Below are 20334 nucleotides of genomic sequence, written 5' to 3'. Positions count from 1 at the left end.
AAGATTGATATTGATAAGTTTAATGAAGTCCCAAAAAGGTAAGACTCTTGGGGTATATCTCTTGGTTTTGAGATATATATAACATTTATATAAATTTTCATATTTAGTATGGAGTCCTAACCTTATATATATATATATATATGGTATGCAAGAGGGTGGGTCACCAAATGGGAAATGTGGTTTCTTCTAAAGAGAGAGAGGCAATGGCCTTTCCCATGCATGGGGCAAGTCCCCCCCTTCAGAGAGAAGAGAGAATTTTGTTGATTTTCCTTTTAAAAAAGAGAAAGTGTCGGTTGCTCTCAAAGTTCTCTTTCTAAACAGTAGTTTAGTTGTAGAACATAGATGGATCTATTTCTAGATCTGTTAAGTAACTTTCATTGATATAGTGAATTTCAATTTGACGCGCTCATGGACGCAACCCTTTTGGGGTAAACCGCTTAAATCTTTATCCTTTTTGGGGCGAACCACGTAAATCTTTTTTTTTTTTTTGATGTTTGTTTTATGCTTTATTTTTCGTATTATGGCTCGCATTCTCTCCTATTTTGTTTCTAACTAGTTCTTGGTGGGATCCAACTTTTGGGATTCCAATTTTCGCATCTAAGAGGGTTCTTAAATCCTAGTATTTTCTTGGTTTGCTCGATAGGGTAAAAAAAAACCAATCAAGAGCATTTTTATGCCCCCAAATTTTGTTAACTTAACTCTCTTGTACCTGGTGACCAACTTCAGGGATAATAAAACCAAAACACAAAATCCAATTGTGCTTGTGCCTAAAAAATTTTAGCATCTAGGAACTAGGTTTAAGTATCTAGAAGCTAAGAATTTATTCTTTTTTTACTTTTCAAAATAATTATCGAGTGATTTTTAATCGGCTTTCAAAAATTTAAATGCAGAATTCCCTCCAAAGTATCTCTTTGACCCGAGGGAATAAGTATATAATATGCTCTTGGAAGAATAGGTTGGTGATGCCGATTAAAACTTGGATGCTATAAATTTTATTTTTATTTTTTAATAATTTTATTTTTAGAGTTCGGGTAAAATTCATATTTTTATTTGTTATGGTTAATTATTAAAAATAAGATTTTTTGAGTTAGTTTGATAAGTAGTTTTTTATTAGTCCGTTTTATTTTAAGATAATAAGGTCCAATTTCATTTAGAAAAGTCATCAGTATTTTTAGTTGGGGATTTATTTAGAGACTTTTTTTAAAACAAAAGATAAAAACGATTGTTTGGTACTAAGAGAATGACGTATCTCTTGGTGAGATCGTCATCTTTTTTTTATATAGGAATTATTTTTAGAAAGTTCCATAGTGTGGCAAGGTTTCGTTTTTTTCAAGTTAGGTCCCTTTATCATGTTTTTCTTCCTATTCAGGTAGATTGACAAAATGGAATTTTTGTGGTAAATGGTAGTTGTTCGTACGTGATGAGACAGAGGTAAATCCTAATGTTTACAATTCTACAAGAGATAAGGAAGGATAAGAAGGATGATCATTGGGTGACGTACTGATTTTTATTATGGAGAGGATGGGCGTAAATCGTAAAAGGAAATTGAATTTTATGGAATAAAGAAGTGTTTTTGGTAAAGAGATGTCTTTTTGGGTATCGTTTCTTCTCCTGTGTTTATGGATCGGTGTCGGAATACTCGTATCTGCACATTTTGTACTTTTTTATTGTGATTTCCTTCACACACGGTTATTTTTATTGGTGGCGTTTGCCTATAAATTTTAAAGAAAAAGTTTATATAAGGGTGCTATACAAGGGTGCGATTCATATTTATATAAGGGTGCGATTCATATTTATTAAGGGTTGTATTTTTAATCAGTTCATAAGTCACCGTATTTTTTTTCATATGCTTTATTTTATATTTCTCTAAAATATCACTTGCCATAGATAATTTTTCTAAAATTATTTTTATTTTTTAGTGTTTTGAAACTTTTATGTTGTCTTTAGTTTTGTAATTTTGTTCCATTTTACTATTTTTCATTTTATTCTAAGAGAATTTTTTCATCTTTTAATTTAGGCCATTTTGTCTGACCTTGCAAATGTTGAGTTACTCGCCTCAAACAGGGCTGAGTCCAAAGTGAAGCAGCAAGAATATTTTTTTTATGCAGCCTGAGTTATACACACAACTCGGTATACTCGGACTCTATTGAGTAATTTGTCAAAGTCTGAGTGGACTCGGGTGAGTAATGGAACCGTGACCTCAAGAAATTCCTTAAAATCACTTTTTTTTTAATAAGTATGATTCTATTCCCAAATGGTGGGGATGTAATTCGCAGATCATCAAATGATCACCGTTTCAGAGGTTTTTGAGCTCACATGGCATCGTACAAATGGTGAATAATATGATCAGAATTTTCTTTTTGGCTTGTCTGTGTGCGCACCGAGGAGAATGTAGTGTGAAGAAGATGTAGACCTAGTGCCATTGAGAAGGAGATTCAATGAGAAATGCTTCCCTTTTTTTCGTTTTTTCTTTATTTTTGTGTGAATCAATAGGGATGATAGACCCTTACCCGTTATTGGGTGCGACACAAAGACTTCCCAATAGAGTCACCCATTGCGAAAGAGGTTTAATAAGAAATGGTTGATGAGTGTCTCAATTGATTCACGATAGAAAGAGGTTTAATGAGAAATGGTTGATGAGAGTCTCGATTGATTCACAGCATGAAATCAAGAGAGACTCCATAAATATATTATAATTATCATCATCCTTATCATTATCATCATCATCATGAATATAAAATATACACATTACAAATATTTTAACTTCACCCGCTTGATGTTACTTGATTCCATTGTGTGGTGAGATTATCTTTGGCATGCGATACTTCGCTATTCGTCATGCATCAGTTGTGACCTTAAATAGGTCTTTCATTTTTCAATCTTTTTTTTATTATTATTAGATGGTACCTTATGCAACACACTTTATGAAAACATTCTCCTCTTTTGCGAGTGCATTTTCTTCAAATGATTTCATGTTCTTGGGAATTCACTTGCTCGGTTGGTTTGATAGGGTAAAAGCCAGTCGAGAGCATTTTTATGACCCCATATTTTGGAGAGTTAACCCTCTTGAACCTAGAGACCAAATTCATATGTAATAATAAAAAATAAAAATAAAAAATAAAATCCAATGGTCATCTGCCTAAAAAAATTAGCATAAAGGTTTAAGTATTTAGAAACTAAAAAATTATTGTTATTTTCTATTGAAGATAGTTATCGAGTGATTTTTAAGTGGTTCACATATATATTTAAATAGAAAATTCCCTCCAAAGTATCTCTTTGGCCCGAGCAATTAAGTGTAATGTTTGTTCTTCGGTGAATAGGTTGGGTACTTAGAGAGAGAAAGAGAGTTTAGATATTTAGAGAGAGAAAATTGTTTTATGAGGCTCGACTGTATTTTTACAATATACGGTTTGGAGGTATAAAGCATTCATCTTAAAATAGATGCAAATAGGCTGTCCATCAAAAAATAATTGTAACTAACTGTTCAAATATTTTTTTAATATAATTATTACTTTTAACTTTCAATTTTTTCTTTTTTATTCATGATCTCCTTGTTAAAGATTATATAAAAGTTAAAGATAAAATTATATTTAAAGAATATATTTATTGTCAAGGCCCTTTTCTACATATGCGTCGTTGGCCATTGAAACCTTATCCTTTGTTTAGATATGAAAAATGGTTTGATAAGGCTGCAGCTCTATAATAACAAGTAAAGCCTCACCTTATAATTCATTGAAAATTGCAATTTAATCATTATAAAGCTTTTACATCAATCATTTTGGCTTGGATGTTATGGTTGTAAAAAAAACAGGTTCCAAGCTTTTAAAAAATAATACATATTGTAACAAATTTTCTAGATCGTCTATATCACACTAAAAATAAGTAGTCATAGATCCGTAAGATATGTACCATTTTTTAAATGTCGAATTTGATTGTTGGTTTTGAAAATTGATTTTTGAACCATCACGGGGTTTTTGTTGCCGAAAGTGCTTTTTAAATAAGGATTAGAGAAAAAAGTTTATTTTGTTTTTATAAAGCCTAAGCCTTATAAAAACTTAACTTTTTAGATATTTAGAGAACGAGAGAGAATCAACTAGAATTTAGGTGGATCTTATTTTATCGTACGCTCTAAGTCATTGCCTACGACACTCAACACACTTACGGCCTTTTGCACCATGTACGGCAGTTCTCTTGTCCATACAAATGCCGCACATTCTCTTATCAATTTCACGTGTAAAAATTGATTGCTTTATAGGGTTGTCCCCATGCAAAAATGGCAGCATGGTGCCGCCCACCACTTTCACGTGTAAATAATAAATCTAAAATATGATGGTTGGAGATATGTTATTATTTAAATATAAATCTTAAAATAAAAGTTTTTAGAAGTCAGGACACACTTTTATCAATTAGATTTTAAAAAAAATTGTAGGTACAACTAACAGTTAAACTTTATAGACAATCTCCTTCCAAGCAAAAGTTTTTTTTTTTTTTTATCCTAAAAAATATTTTTTCGTAAATATCCCTTAAAGTCAAAAAGTTGTTTTTGTAGATAATAATACCTTTTTCCGTACAATAATTAAATATTGAAGTGGATTGACAAAAAAAGACTGACACTACACCCATCGCCGAACCGCACAACAAACTTGCCGGACCTCATAACTATGGTGCCAAATTGAGACAAAAAAGTGTCGAACCCATCGCTTGGTATTGCAAGACAGCTTAAAACTACTGGATCCCTTGTAGAACATGCTAGACCCAACTTCTAAACTGCCGGACCGAAATAAGAGTATAATATGCTCTTGGAAGAATAGGTTAGTGATGTAGATCAAAATTAGGATGCTATGAATTTAAAATTTTTTTTTAATAATTTTATTTTTAGAGTTTGGGTAAAAGATTTATTTGTATTTATTAAAGTTAATTATTAATAATAGGATTTTTTGGGATTAGTTTCATAAGTCCTTGTTTTATAAGTCCCTTTTATTTTTAAGATAATAAGGTCCAATTTCATTTAGGAAAGTGGTCCGTATTTTTAGTAGGGGATTTATTTAGGAAAATTAGCGCATTTCTTTTTGAAGTCTTATTTTAAAACAAAAGATAAATACAATTGTTTGGTATTAAGATAATTACTTATCTCTTGGTGAGCTGGTCTTTTTTTTTTATATAGGAATTATTTTTAGAAAGTTCCATAGTGTAGGAAGGTTTCGTTTTTATCAAGTTAGGTTCGCTTGTCTGTTTTTCTTCCTAATCACGTAGATGGAAAGAATGGAATTTTTGTGGTAAAAAGTAGTTGGTGCGTAATGGGGTAGAGATAAGTCTTAATGTTTACCATTCTACAAGAGATAAGACGGATAATTATTGGGTGAAGTGCTGATTTTTTTATAAAAATGAAGTACATGCATTATAAAAGAGAATTGAATTTTATGGAATAAAAAAAAAAAATTTTGTAAAGAGATTTTTTTGTAGATATTATTTTTGCATCGGAATATTCGTATCTACACGTTTTTTTTTTTTTCGTGTGATTTCTTTCATCCGTAATTATTTTTATAGGTGGTGTTTGCCTATAAATTTTATACTGCATTCAACTATGGTACTTAGAGAGAGAGTTTAGATATTTAGAGAGAGAATTATTTCATTGTACTTTATTGGTGAACCTGCAATACCAGGCGAAATGAGATCCACAAATATTTTTACTTCCCCTTAGTACCATGTGCACTGCTTCTCTTATCCCTGTAACTGTCCGCAAGTTGCCCTTTCATCATTTTCACCAGTAAACAATGACAAAAATCAATACGGTCGACCCACAAGTTTCCCTCACATCATTTTCACCCGTAAACAATGACAAAACTCAATAGGGTCGACCCACTAGACGGGTCTTTGTGAAAATGATTTAAAAAAATTATTAATTTAATCCGAGCTCTATTTTAATTATCTAAGATCAGCTACGCCAATTCGGTTATATCATTCAGCTGTATTAAAGGTCTTAATTTTAAAATTTCATAAGTCATTGTATCTCTTCTCAAATGATTTATTTTATATTTTTTCATTTGTTTCTATATTTTTCTAAAAAATATCACTAACAATAATTAATTTTTCTAAATTTATTTTTATTTTTTAGCTTTTTGGGACTTTTATGTTGTCTTTAGTTTTGTAATTTTGTTCCACTTTACTAATTTTCATTTTATTCTAAGATAATTTTTTCATCTTTTAATTTAGGGCATTTTGTTTGGCCTTGTAAATGTTGAGTTACTCTCCTCAGACGGGGTTGAGTCCAAAGTGAAGCGGCAAGAATATTTTTTTATACAGCCTGGGTTGTACACACAACTCGGTATACTCGGACTCTCTGGAGTAACTTGTCAAAGTCTGAGTGGACTCGGGTGAGTAATGGAACCATGACCTGAATAAGTATGATACTATTTACAAGCGGTGGGGATGTAATTCGCAGCTCATCAAACGATCAATGTTTCAAAGGATTCCAGTTTTTGCATCTAAGAGGGTTCTTAAATCCTATCATTTTCTTGATTTGCTCGATAGGGTAAAAAAAACCCAATCACGAGCATTTTTATGCCCCCAAATTTTGTTGACTTAACCCTCTTGTAGCTAGTGACCAACTTCAGGAATAATAAAACAAAAAAACAAAATCCAATTATGCTTGTGCCCGAAAAACTTTACATGTTTAAGTATCTAAAAACAAAAAATTTACTCTTTTTTTTCCTTTTGAAAATAATTATCGAGTGATTTGTAAGCAGCTTTCAAAAAATTAAATGCATAATTTCCTCCAATGTATCTCTTTGACCCGAGGGAATAAGTGTATAATATGCGCTTGGAACAATAGGTTAGTGATGTAGATTAAAATTTGGATGCTAGAAATTTTAATTTTATTTTTTAATAATTTTATTTTTTAATAATTTTATTTTTAGAGTTTGAATAAAATTATTATTTTTATTTATTAAGATTAATTATTAAAAATAGGATTTTTAAGTTAGTTTTATAAGTCCTTTTTTATAAGTCCGTTTTATTTTAAGATAACAAGATCCGTGGTTCGTATATTTAGTAGGGGATTTATTTAAAGTCTTGTTTTAAAACAAAAGATAAATACAGTTGTTTGGTACTAAGAGGATGACGTATCTCTTGGTGAGATCGTCATCTTTTTTTTATATAGGAATTATTATTAGAAAGTGGCATAGTGCGGCAAGGTTTCGTTTTCATCAAGTTACGTTCTTTTATCATGTTTTTCTTGTGAAAAAAAATGGAATTTTATTGGTAGATGGTAGTTGTTGGTACGTGATGAGCAGAGATAAGTCTTAATGTTTACAATTTTACAAGAGATAAGAAGGATGACGCTTGGGTAAAGTATTGATTTTTTTTAGGAAGACGATGAACATATATTGTAAAAGGCAATTGAATTTTATAAAATAAAGAAAGTGTTTCTGGTAAAGAGATGTCTTTTTGTAGGTATTGTTTCTTCTCTTGTATTTATGGGTTTGTGTCAAAATACTTATATATGTACGTTTTGTACTTTCTTTTTGTAATTTCCTTTATAGGAGGTTATTTTTATTAGTAGTGTTTTTTTATAAATTTTAAGGAAAAAATTTATATAAAGATGTTACCTTTTATTTTTGTTGATAGAAAGTTCATTAAATTTTGTTGCTCTAGAATGAAATTACATATTCTGAAACGGATACATCAGAAAGGGTAGTACCACCTTTGGCAAGGAAATCTGTCAAGGCATTCGCCTCCCTATAAACGTGAAAAAAAAAAACAGAGAGTGAAACAAATAAAACCAAGATTTGCAACAACAACGGTTTCAGTTCCCACGAGAGAAGTTGTTCCTTCTTGCACCACAATATCACATTAAGAGAATCCCCTCTAGAATGAACTCATACCCCAATTTTCTATCTACAATAGTACGCAGACCAAAAAGAACGGCAGAGAGTTCAGTGAAGTTAGCAGTCCGAACATCAAGAGGACTTGCATAAGAAAGAACCACATTTCCATCCCAATCTCGAATCACTCCTCGAAAGCCAGATACACCCAGGTTGCCTATCGAGATGCCATCTAAATTTAATTTATATACCCCCTGTGGCGGTGGCAACCATCTCCCTTTAAGCCTACATTTGGTGAAATTCCAGTGGAAGATATCACCTAAATTTCTTCTGATATCTAATTCAGTGATATCCTGCCCCCTCGGAGTAATCGAAAGAAAAGACCAAATACAGTGCAGAAGTCTATCCAAGACCTTTTTACAAGACAAAGTCACCCCTTCGAAGACTCTCCTATTCATCTCTTTCCAAATTTCCCAAAGACTGACTCCTATTCATCTCTTTCCAAATTTCCCAAAGACTGACTCCTCTAACTATTTGCCAAGTAATAGTCCCCAGCTTCGGAAGTGGAATCGAGAGGCCTTCTATTATCCTCACTACTGAGAGGGCCATTACCAATGTAACTCCCAACTTCGCGAGAAACCATCTTCAAATATGGCTAGCAAAGGTAAAATGTAGGCATAGTTGGTTACTTGACTCCCCATACGCCTTACACAAAAGACAAATATTTGGTAAAATCTTCCACGCTTAATAAGATTATCAATAGTGAGTACTCGATCTTGGGCCGCCAACCACAAAAATCCTTGAACCTTCAACGGAAGAGGCCACTTCCAAATCCTGGCAAGAATAGGCATAGACCATCTTACCCTATCGTGGAAGAGCAAATAATATATGGATTTAACCGAAAAAATGTCATTCTTATCAATTTCCCACGCCACTTCATCATTTGCATTCAAAGAAATATAAACATCTTCCAACATCTTAAGAAGGTCAGAAACCCACCCTGCTGAGCCTGAGTACATGAGAGACCTCCGAAGAGAATGCCCGTTGAAAGTGATCAACAACTAAAAGAAAGACCTATGTGATCTTTTACTGGGGAATACATTTTTTTTTTTTTCACCCCTTTCTTTTGGCAAAAGATCACTTACATGTGGTCTTTATTATAATAAGATAAATTTAAAAATAAAATCAACATAAAAATAAAACCAAGATCTTAACAACTTGATGTCATTGAAACAACTATGTACTATGCTTGAGAATAAAAGATAAGATTGCAATAAACAAAAGAAAGAGTGCCGGAGATTACTTCAACCGCGCTTATTACATCTCACACCGAGTCACCAACATTCGATGGCGCAGGATCAACGGTCTAGCTTCAATCTCGAACTGGGAAAGCAAATTTCGGCTAAGCCATACCAATGGAACATGAACCCCTTTGATGACAAACTCAAACCCTAGGTGATTCTCTTAGCAACCTAGTTTAAGAGAGATAGATTCTCTTTTTGTTGAAGCCATAAATCCATATCTGAGAGATAGGAGAGAAAAGAACTCTATAACCTAAACCCTTAGGTTCTTTCACAATGTGGGAGAGAGAGAAACCTTCTTAAGAGAGAGAGACAGAAAGATAACGTGTAGATATTTTGAGTAGAGACGATCCCTTTTTTATAGATTTGAACAAGATTAGGGTTTTTTAGAGCTTTCCTTGGTTTGCTTCTTCTTATGAGATTGAACATAGACCGTCGATCAAGGGTGACTTGTGGGGTGAGATATCTGAGTCATCCATTTCATAGATGGGCCATCAACATTGTGGAAAGTGCATGGACCATTATCCCCATTTCCTTAACCATTTTTCCATCAATAAAATTAGATAAATTAAATCTAATTAAAATATTATGCATTCCATAATCTTTCACAAAATATTCCAAAGATATATCAAGACAAGATACACTTTCAATATTTGGTCAATATATCGTCAAAATATTCCATATCTTATTTGACCACATGCCATAACATAATATTACCAAAACATGAAATAGCTTAAACTCTAAGAAAGAATCCAATGGGTGGGGTGTGACACCCATGTGTGGCACATGTGGGCCCCACCCACTTGACACATGGTAGGCCCATGTGCACTATAGGCCCCTCCATGCTATGTTATACAAATTTAAATTATCAAACAAATTCTAAAACATTATTTGAATTTTATAATTTTGTAAAATCAATATCTTCATTTTTATAAGTCAAAAAAAAAATTATAAATAAAATATCAAATGACTCATAAAAATTCAAATAATAATTCAAAAGTAATTTCTAACATAAAACAAACATAATTAAATTAACTTGATGGGAAATGGATCTATATGGTTCAAAACTTTAATCTACAATCATGTAACACTCCACCTTCAACTGTGAACAACAGACCACACTTACCTTATCGAACCAACCCAGTGTTTCTCATGACCCACAATCCAAGCAAGGGCTCATTATTGGGTCACCAAAGTCTGCGTGATAAGCCAAGGGGTCGCAATCCCAGTATGTGGATTACAGATCCTCCCCTAGAGACAAGTCAAGGTCACCGAGACCTTAGACGACCACAGCTCTATGACGCATAGGGGGTATCTCTCGCATATGCAAACGCTTCACCCTAAAAGGTGGATTTCTGCATTTCCCTAACTATCTATCGATATGCATGCCATGTGATGGTACATAGATAAGGTTTTGGCCCTGTCTTTGTAGACCCCCAACACACACAAGGGTCACACAGTCCATCGGCTCACTCATTTGGGCATGTTCTCCGACCTCATCAAGGGGTAATCCATAAAACTCCATCGGTTTGTTCTTCATGCCCGAGTAACATGGATTTTTCCCAACCAACTGGCCTAGATTGTTAAGCACAGATCGGTATCAGCAAACCATCGTTTGCTTAGTATGGTATATGAGGGACCACACTCCTACTGAGTTCATGTTCCACTATATCATTTCATTTTACAAGCACTCATAAGGCCTTTAAAGGCCACATAAACCCAACATCTCCTACTTGGCCTTTGAATGCCTTACATTATCTCTTTTTCATTTTTTTTTTTCTCATCTTTCTCTCCAATTACAATCTCTCTCAATTATTTTTACATATTCTCTCAATACATTAATCATGGCTTTCGCCATCAATTATTTCACAAAAAGATTTATAGAGGCAACACATTTTTCTCTTTGCTACTCGGATCTCATCCCAAAAATGGTCATTGCTCATCTTTCACATCGCATCGCAAATCATGGACCTGTTGTGGAAAAAGACCATCAAGTACCCTCATCGCATGGGGTTGTATGTTCATAGACTCAAAAGAGTTCTTCAAATAAGATGTTTTCTTTTGTAGCCATACAATCAGCACTAAACATTTGAGTTCCATAAGTGAACAACATTATAATCTGCTGTTCCATTTAGTATGTCAAATACTAGCAGGTGCCCCCACTAGAATATTTGGTTTATCTAGATCTCGATCTTTGGTTTATCTAGATCTCGATCTTTCTCAATCTCACCTCATTCCTCAGGTGATAAAAACATAGTTTTAAATGCTTCGAGTTCCTATGGAATCGTGTTCTTTTAACACGCATATTGTCACCGTGCTGTCGCAAAAAATTCTTACTGCCTCACAAAGCACGAGGTGAAAGTCAAGTCGATTAAGAAATTTCTTAATCCATACAGCCTCCTCGATCACTAAGCAGCACACTACGTACTCTGCCTTCATAGTAGATAATTTCGTCACATCCCGTTTCTTTGATTTCCAAGAAACTGTACCCCCTCCAAGCATGAACACATATCCAGATGTAGACTTCGCATCATATGGATCTGTGAGATAACTTGCACCTGTATATCTTAATATCCAAGCAATTAAAAAAACATGGGACTGTAGCCGTTCCCATTCAATTATTGCACATACAATATATACATTCTCAACATTCTTATGCATATATCATGAGGTAGCATATCAAGTCTCATGCAAGATGTAATTCAATACCCGTTGGTTTCACAACATGCAAAAACCTTCATGAACCACAAAGGTTCAACCACACTAGACATCTTGGTAGTAAATTCATATAAACCAAATTATCTATTCAACACAGTATGTGTCAAGGAAGCCCATCATGATGGCATTGCTACAACACTCCCTATGGTTCAAAGTCTTAGGTAATCGATGATTCTAAATAATTAGAAACATGGGTTAAGGTATATAGGTATTTAAAAAAACAGTGCATAATAGTTTTTCTCCCACTTTTATAAATACCTTCAAAACATAGTGTTTTTCTTTTTAATAAAAAAAAATTGACTTGGTATATATATATGCATTCACAAGTAATAGTTATATAATAGTATGACAGTTTAAAATGATTTTCATAAACGCTTAATGGACCTTGAAAGACTATGTGGTTTTCTCAATACCATATTCGTAGACTTAGGATTTTCTCAAATCATCTAATTTAATTATAAAATACATGCTTATTCTTCATAAATCATTTTATCGCATTCACCCTTAATTTTCTACCAAGTCAAGTTCATAGTCACAAAAACAAATCATATATATCATCTTATAATTTTATCCAAAAATAAAGCACGACTAAATAATGTCCATTAAAGCCTTGACAAAATACTTTATTTTTGACAATTATGAAGAATTTATCAAAAGATCATCATTACATACAATACATCATATTATAGACATTATTGAGAGGATGGGCACCAAGACCAAGTTACATAAGAATACTCCATTTGTGCTTACATATTTGAATGAGTCACACCCATATCTCGTGTTTCATCCTTAGGGCTCTAAGTCCTTGATTAAATTACATATTCATGTGTACCACTACCTTAAGTAGTTCATACTCAAACACAAGGAGGCACAAAAACACAAGGTATTCAAAATCGGTACTTTCAAATTTGTTAGCACTTATCACTTAATGTCCATACACTCCATACATATTCATAAAACAAGTAGCCAAAATATAACCAGAGCACATTAAACAAAGTTATTGAATCCTTTTTCCCTATATGACCTTTTCATATATGACCTTACCATATAATGTGAGATAGATATTATACCTCAAAATCATGTAGTGTGGTACCTAGGCTGTCTTGATTCATCGTTTTTACTTGTTTGACAAGTTTTTGTGATCTTAGAAGTGTACGCAACTGATGGAGAATATATTGATTATTGGTTTCACATGTCACGAAGTGTCAATTTTTTTGACACTTGGATTCTCCTGTCTTACACCGTGAAGACAATATCTTATTCATCCAATTATTTCAAATATCATAATTTCGATTCTCCCACTGATTTTTAGCATTTTTATGCTTCCACAAAGTCTCTCTATATATTCTTTCATTTCGAAGAAACCAAGATGTTTTTATAGCTATTGTGTTTCTTCTTCTTTTTGCTATTCCCAAATCTAATACTCTTTAAATAGAGTGTCATATCGTGTCAACTATATATTACCTCTCTCTGAAGTTTTATTATAACAAACCATACTTATAGCACACTATAAAAACATTTTAATTCAGCCCAAAAAAAAGGTTTTCATATTTAGGATTCCAAATATGTGTCTTAACATGCCACATCTTTTTAATTTACTGCAGAATAAAACTTGAGCATCCCATGATAAAAATATGATATCTCTCAACTTATAAATAGTTAATCTTCGAATTCTTTTGAGTAATTTAATAGACTAAAAAAAACATAAAATAATGTTAAGTTTCATCCCTAAATCATATCATTAGTGAAAATTCATTTTAGTAACATTTAAGTCACAATGCAATTTTTTTTAGTTGAAAATCAGGTTGAGCACCTTTTAATAAAAAAAAATCGTTTCTCTCAATCCTCAAAGAATTTCTTTTTGAAATCTATTGTGTTGAAAACTAGACTCAAAACCAAAACATAACATTATAGTTTGAATCCCAAATAATTCTTTTCTTCAGAGAAATATAAGTGACATTCACGTCACAAAATAAATTATACTGCAGAATTTAAGGATAAACACTATCTAGTAAAATTGTCTTTTCTCTCTACCATTATGGAATTTCTCTTTCAAACCAATTTTTTTTTAAATTAGACACATAATAGTAACACATATATTTTCACAAGCCTTATATCACTCCATTAAGTAGGCTTGATAAACATAGATATTCATGTTTTCAATGAAGGACATATCAAATTACAGAAAATTCAGGATGACCTCTCTTTAATCCAAAATTTTTATTCCTTTCATCAAATAGATATTTTTCTCTCAAATAAATTTTATTACAAATTAGGCTCAGAATGGAAGTCTAAAAACTTAGTGTGAACCATAAAACATTCTGTTAATAATATAAATAAAATCTTAATTTCTAAGTCATTAAAATAATTTTAGAAAATAGCAATTGCGCATCCTTCAATAAATTGATCATATCTTTCATACCACAAGGACTTTCTTGATGAAACATTTTTTGTTTGAAAGTTGACTCAATTTTATACGTCACAATCCAATTTCAGCTAGAAATAAAATCATATGGTTGGTAAGAAAAATCACGGAATTCAATAGACAGTTCTTGAATTTTGCATAGTCATAACTGACACCCTTCATTGTTGAGTCCATAACTCTCAATTCATACAGGATCTCCTACTAAAATTTTGCTGGTAAATCCTACTCTAAAATAGATAAAATATCATTGAAGTATGTAATAGAAAAAATACCTCATGATATTCTTTATATCACTTTTCCAAAATAGCCTAGAATACTCGTTATTCAAAGTGCCTTTTCGATGTTGAAATATTTCAATAATTATTAACCGTAAGTGTATTTCTTGACCACAAAGGTCATTATCTTTCTTATATCTCATTTCCAAGCTTGATCTAAACTCAATAACGAAAAAAAATAACTAATGGTATCAAGTATCAGTAACTCTGATACAAATGAAAGAAAGACCTATGTAATCTTTTACAGGGGAATACATTTTCTTTCTTTTTTTCACCCATTTCCTTTGGCAAAAGATCACTTACATGTGGTCTTTCTTATAATAAGATAAATTTCAAAATAAAATCAACATAACAATAAAATCAAGATCTTAACAACTTGATGCCATTGAAACAACTATACACTATGCTAGAGAATAAAAGATAAGATTACAAGAAATAAAATGAAGAGTGCCGGAGATTACCTCAACTGGGTTTATTACACCCTACACCGAGTCACCACCATCCCATGGCGTGGGATCAATGGTCTAACTTCAATCTCGAACCGGGAAAGAAAATTTCGGCCAAGCCACACCAATGGAATATGAACCTCTTTGATCACAAACTCAAATCCTAAGTGAATTCTCTTAGCAACCTAGTTTGAGAGAGATGGATTCTTTTTTTGGCGAACCCTAAAACCCTTAGCCATAAATCCATATTTGAGAGATATGAGAGAGAAGAACACCATAACCTAAACCTTTAAGTTCTTTCACAATAAGGGTGAGAGAGATCAAACATGAGAGAGAGAAAGAAACTTTCTTAAGAGAGAGAGATAGAAAGATAAGGTGTAGAGATTTTGGATAGAGACAATCTTTTTTTTATAGGTTTGAACAAGATTAGAGTTTCTTAGGGTTTTCCTTGGCTTGCATATTCTTGTAAGATTAAATATAGACCGTCGATCAAGGGTAACTTGTGGGGTGAGAGATCCGAGCCATCCATTCCATAGATGGGTCATTAACATTATAGAAGATGCATGGACCATTATCCCCCTTTCCTTAACTATTTTTCCATCATTAAAAATTAAATAAATTAACTCTATAATCTTTCACAAACTATTCCAAAGATATATCAAATCAATATACACTTTCAATATGTGATCAAAATATTCCATATCTTATTTGACCACATGCCATAACATAATATTACCAAAACATGAAATAGCTTAAACTTCAAGAAAGAATCCAATGGGTGGGGCGTGCCACCCATGTGTGGCACATGTGGGCCCCACCCACTTGACACATGGTAGGCCCATGTGCACTATCGGCCCCTCCATGATATTTTATATAAATTTAAATTATCAAACAAATTCTAAAACATTATTTGAATTTTATAAGTTTGTAAAGTCAATATCTTCATTTTTATAAATCCAAAAAAAAATTATACATAAAATATTAAATGTCTCATAAAAATTTAAATAATAATTCTAAAATAATTTTTATCATAAAACAAACATAATTAAATTAACTTGATGGGAAATGGATCCATATGGTTAAGGAATTTAATCTGCAATCATGGGCCACTCCACTTTCAACTGTGGACTACAGGCCACACTTGCCTTATCAAACCGGCTCAGTGTTTCCCAGCTCATTAGCGGGTCACCAAAGTTTGGCGGATGAGCTAAGAGGTCACAATCCCAGTCTGTGGACTACAGGTCCTCCCTTAGAGACAAGTCAAGGTCACCAAGACCTTATGCCACCATAGCTCTATGGCACATAGGGGTATCTCTCACATGCATACGCTTCACCCTAAGAGGTGGATTTCTGGCTTTTCCAAACGATCTATCGATATGCATGTCATGTGAGGGTACATAGATGAGATTTTGGCCCCTGTTTATGTAGGCCACCATCACACACAAGTCACACGGTCCCTTGGCTCACTCATCCAGGCATGTTCTCTGACCTCATCAAAGGCTAACCTATAACCCTCATCGGTTTATTCTTCATGCCCAGATAACACGGTTTTTTTCCAACCGACTGGCTTAGATCGTTAAGCACAGGTCGGTATCAACAAACTAACGTTTGTTTAGTAGAGTCCACGCACTGAGTTCTTGTTTCATTATATCATTTCATTTTACAATCACTCATAAAGCCTTTAAAGGCCACATAAACCTAACAAACTTGAGATATACCCTCATTGTCCTCTTGATCTACCCTATTCCCAGACAAACCAGAAATATCGTTTTGGCATCTCCTTGTATTGGCAATAGAATGGAAATATTTTGTGTTCAAATCCCCTTCCTTAAGCCACTTAACCCTCGACCTTTGTCTTCATTATACTTCTTCCACCCTCCTAAGCTCCTGTAACTCATTGAGTTTTTCACTTCTCTCCACCACCAACTTCTCAGACCTTTCATCATTCTGATGCATCACAAAGTCTAGGTCCTCAATAGAGAGTAGAAGCGCATCAATCTTGCACTTTACAGAAGAATACTTTCCTTTTTCAACTTCAAGAGTTTATGTTTAATATTTACCAGTTTTTTATGGAGTTGATAATCAAGTGATCCAGTGGTGACTGAATTCTCCCACGTACTTTTTATAATTTTTGAGATTTCTTTCTCCTTTAACCAATCAATTTCAAACCAAAAAGGCCTAATACCACCAGAGCAACCCTTATAGGTTAACAAAATCGGAGTGTGGTCAGAAGAGAGTCTAGGGAGAGCTCTCACAGAGGCTAATGGAAAAATTCTAACCACTCGGGGGATACTAAGAACCTGTCAATTTTTGACATAAAAAGCACGACAGAGCTTCCATTGGTCCAAGTATATTTAGCCCTTGTTTTTGGATAATCCGTATGCCAATTGCACCCAAATTTTAAACTGCAACAGTTACAGTACTTAGAGAGAGAGTTTAGATATTTAGAGAGAATTTTTCATTGTACTTTCTGGATGAGCCTTTAATACCAGGTGAAATGGGATCCACAAACATTTTTACTTCCCTTTAGCACCATGCGCGCAACTTATCTTATCCCCGTAAATGTTGGCAATTTGCACTCACGTTGCTTTCACCTGTAAACAAGGATGACAAAGCTCAGTAGGGTCGACGGCAAGTTGCCCTGGGATCACCATGTACGCTTCTTCTCTTATCCCTATAAATGACGACCAGTTGCCATTCAGCTTTATAAAGGGTTGTATTTTTAATCAGTTCATAAGTTATCATATCTTTTCTCGTATGTTTTATATTTTTTTATTTTACTTTTATATTTATCTAAAATATCAATAGCCATATATAGTTTTTCTAAATTTATTTTTATTTTTTAGCTTTTTGGGACTTCTTATGTTGTCTTTAGTTTTGTAATTTTGTTCCACTTTACTAATTTTCATTTTATTCTAAGATAATCTTTTCATCTTTTAATTTAGGGCAATTTGTCGGTAAATGTTGAGTTACTCGCTTTAGACAAGGCTGAGTCCAAAGTGAAGCAGCAATAATTATTTTTTTATGCAGCCTGAGTTGTACACACGACTCGGTATACTCGGACTCTGTCGAGTAACTTATCAAAGTTTGAGTGGACTCGGGTGAATAATGGAACCATGACCTCAAGAAATACCTTAAAATCGCTTTTTATTGAATAAGTATGATTTTAATCCCAAATGGTGGGGATCTAGTTCGCAGATCGCCAAGCGGTCGCTGTTTCAGAGGTTTCTGAGCTCATATGGCATCGTACAAATGGTGGATAATACGATCGGAATTTTTTTTTGACTTGTTTGTGTGCGCACCCAGGAGAATGTGGTGTGAAAAAGATGTAGACCTAGAGCCATTGAGAAGGAGATTTAATGAGAAATGCTTTTTTTTTTTCTTTTGTTTTGTGAAAAAGATGTATACCTAGCGCCATTGAGAAGGAGATTTAATGAGAAATGCTTTTCTTTTTTTTTTCTTTTTTTTCTTTTATTTTGGGTGAATCAATGGAGATGATAGACCCTTACGCGTTATTGGGTGCAACACAAAAGACTTTCCAACATAATCACCCATTGAGAAGGAGGTTTAATGAGAAATGGGTAATGAGAGTCTCAACTGATTCACGATAGAAAGAGGTTTCATGAGAAATGGTTGATGAGTATCTCAATTGATTCATGACATGGAATCAGGAGAGATTTCATGAATACATTATTATTATCATCATCATTATTGTTATCATCATCATCGTAAATCTAAAATATAGGATAGTTATCGAGTGATTTTTAAGTGGTTCACGAATATTAAAATAAAAAATTCCCTCCAAAGTCTCTCTTGGGCCTGAGGGATTAAGTGTATTGTTTGCTCTTGGGTGAATAGGTTGGGTACTTAGATAGAAAGAGAGTTTAGAAATTTAGAGAGGGAAAATTGTTTCATGCGGCCGGACTGTATTTTTACAATATGCGGTCCGGAGGTATAAAGCATACATCTTAAAGATGGATGCAAATAGGCGGTCAATTTAAAAATAATTGTAACTAACCGTCCAAATATTTTTTTTAATACAATTATTATTTTTAGTTTTCAAATTTTGTTTTTTTATATTCATGATCTCCACGTTCAATATTACATAAAAGTTAAGATCAAATTATATTTAAAGAATATATTTATTGTCGAGCTGCATTTCTACATATGCGCGTTGGCCATAGAAACCATATCCTTTATTAGAGAGAGAGTGGTTAGATATGGAAAATAGTTGGATATCATAACAAGTAAAGCCTCACCTCATAACTCATCGAAAATTACAATTCAATAGTTAGAAAGCCTTTAGATCAATCATCTTGGCTTGAACGTTATGGTTGTGAAAAAAAAAGATTGCAAGTTTTAAAAAATGGTGTATATTGTAACAAATTACCTAAATCGTCTATTTCACGCTAAAAATAAATGTTCATAGATCCGTAAGATATGTACCATTTTTTAAATTTTGAATTTCATTATCGGTGTTGAAAATTGATTGGTGAACCATAATAGGGATTGCTACTGCCGAAAGTGCTTTTTAGATGAGATATTGAGATGAGGGTTTATTTTATTTTCATAAAGCCCAAGCGTTATAAAAACCTCATCCTTTAGATCTTATTTTATCGTACGCTCTAAATCAATGCCTAGGACCCTCAATACTTAGTGCCCTTTTGCACCATGTACAACAATTCTCTTGTTCACCTTGCCCTCTTATCACTTTCACGAGTAAAACATAAATATAAAATATGATTGTTGAGGATACGTCATTGTTTAGGTGTAAAGCGCAAAATAAAATTTTTTGAAAGTCATGACACACTTTCATCTATTAGACTTTAGAGAAAATTGCAGATACCTCTCAAAGTTTAACTTTCTAGACAATCTTCCTCCAACCAAACTTTTTTTGTCGCAATTTTTTACCCTAAAAAATAATTTTCTTGCAAATACCCCGTAAAGTCAAGAAGTCATTTTTGTGGACAAAAATATCCTATTTCATACAATAGTTAAATATTGAAATGGACTGACAAAAAAGACCGAAACTACATCTATTGCTGAACCGCACAACAAAATTGTCAGACCGCATAATTATGGTGCCAAACAGAGACAAAAAAGCGTCGGACCCATCGCTTGGTATTACAAGACAGCTTAAAACTACTGGATCCCTTGTAGAACATGCTCAACTTCTAAATTGCCGGACCAAAATTAAAGAATGTTGGACCCAATAAAGCAACTGCCAGACTAACATTGCCGAACTGGCTTTAAAAGTGCTGGACCACAGGTAAACTTTGTTGGATGTATTTGAAAAAAACAAATTTCATGGGTGAGAAAGAGGAGAGAGAGAGAGAGAGAAAAAGG

This window comes from Amborella trichopoda, chromosome 12 (assembly GCF_054954075.1).
Source record: "Amborella trichopoda isolate Santa Cruz 75 chromosome 12, AtrichopodaSantaCruz75HAP2 v2.0, whole genome shotgun sequence".
In the NCBI taxonomy this organism is placed as follows: Eukaryota; Viridiplantae; Streptophyta; class Magnoliopsida; order Amborellales; family Amborellaceae; genus Amborella; species Amborella trichopoda.
This window is presented reverse-complemented; position numbering follows the sequence as displayed.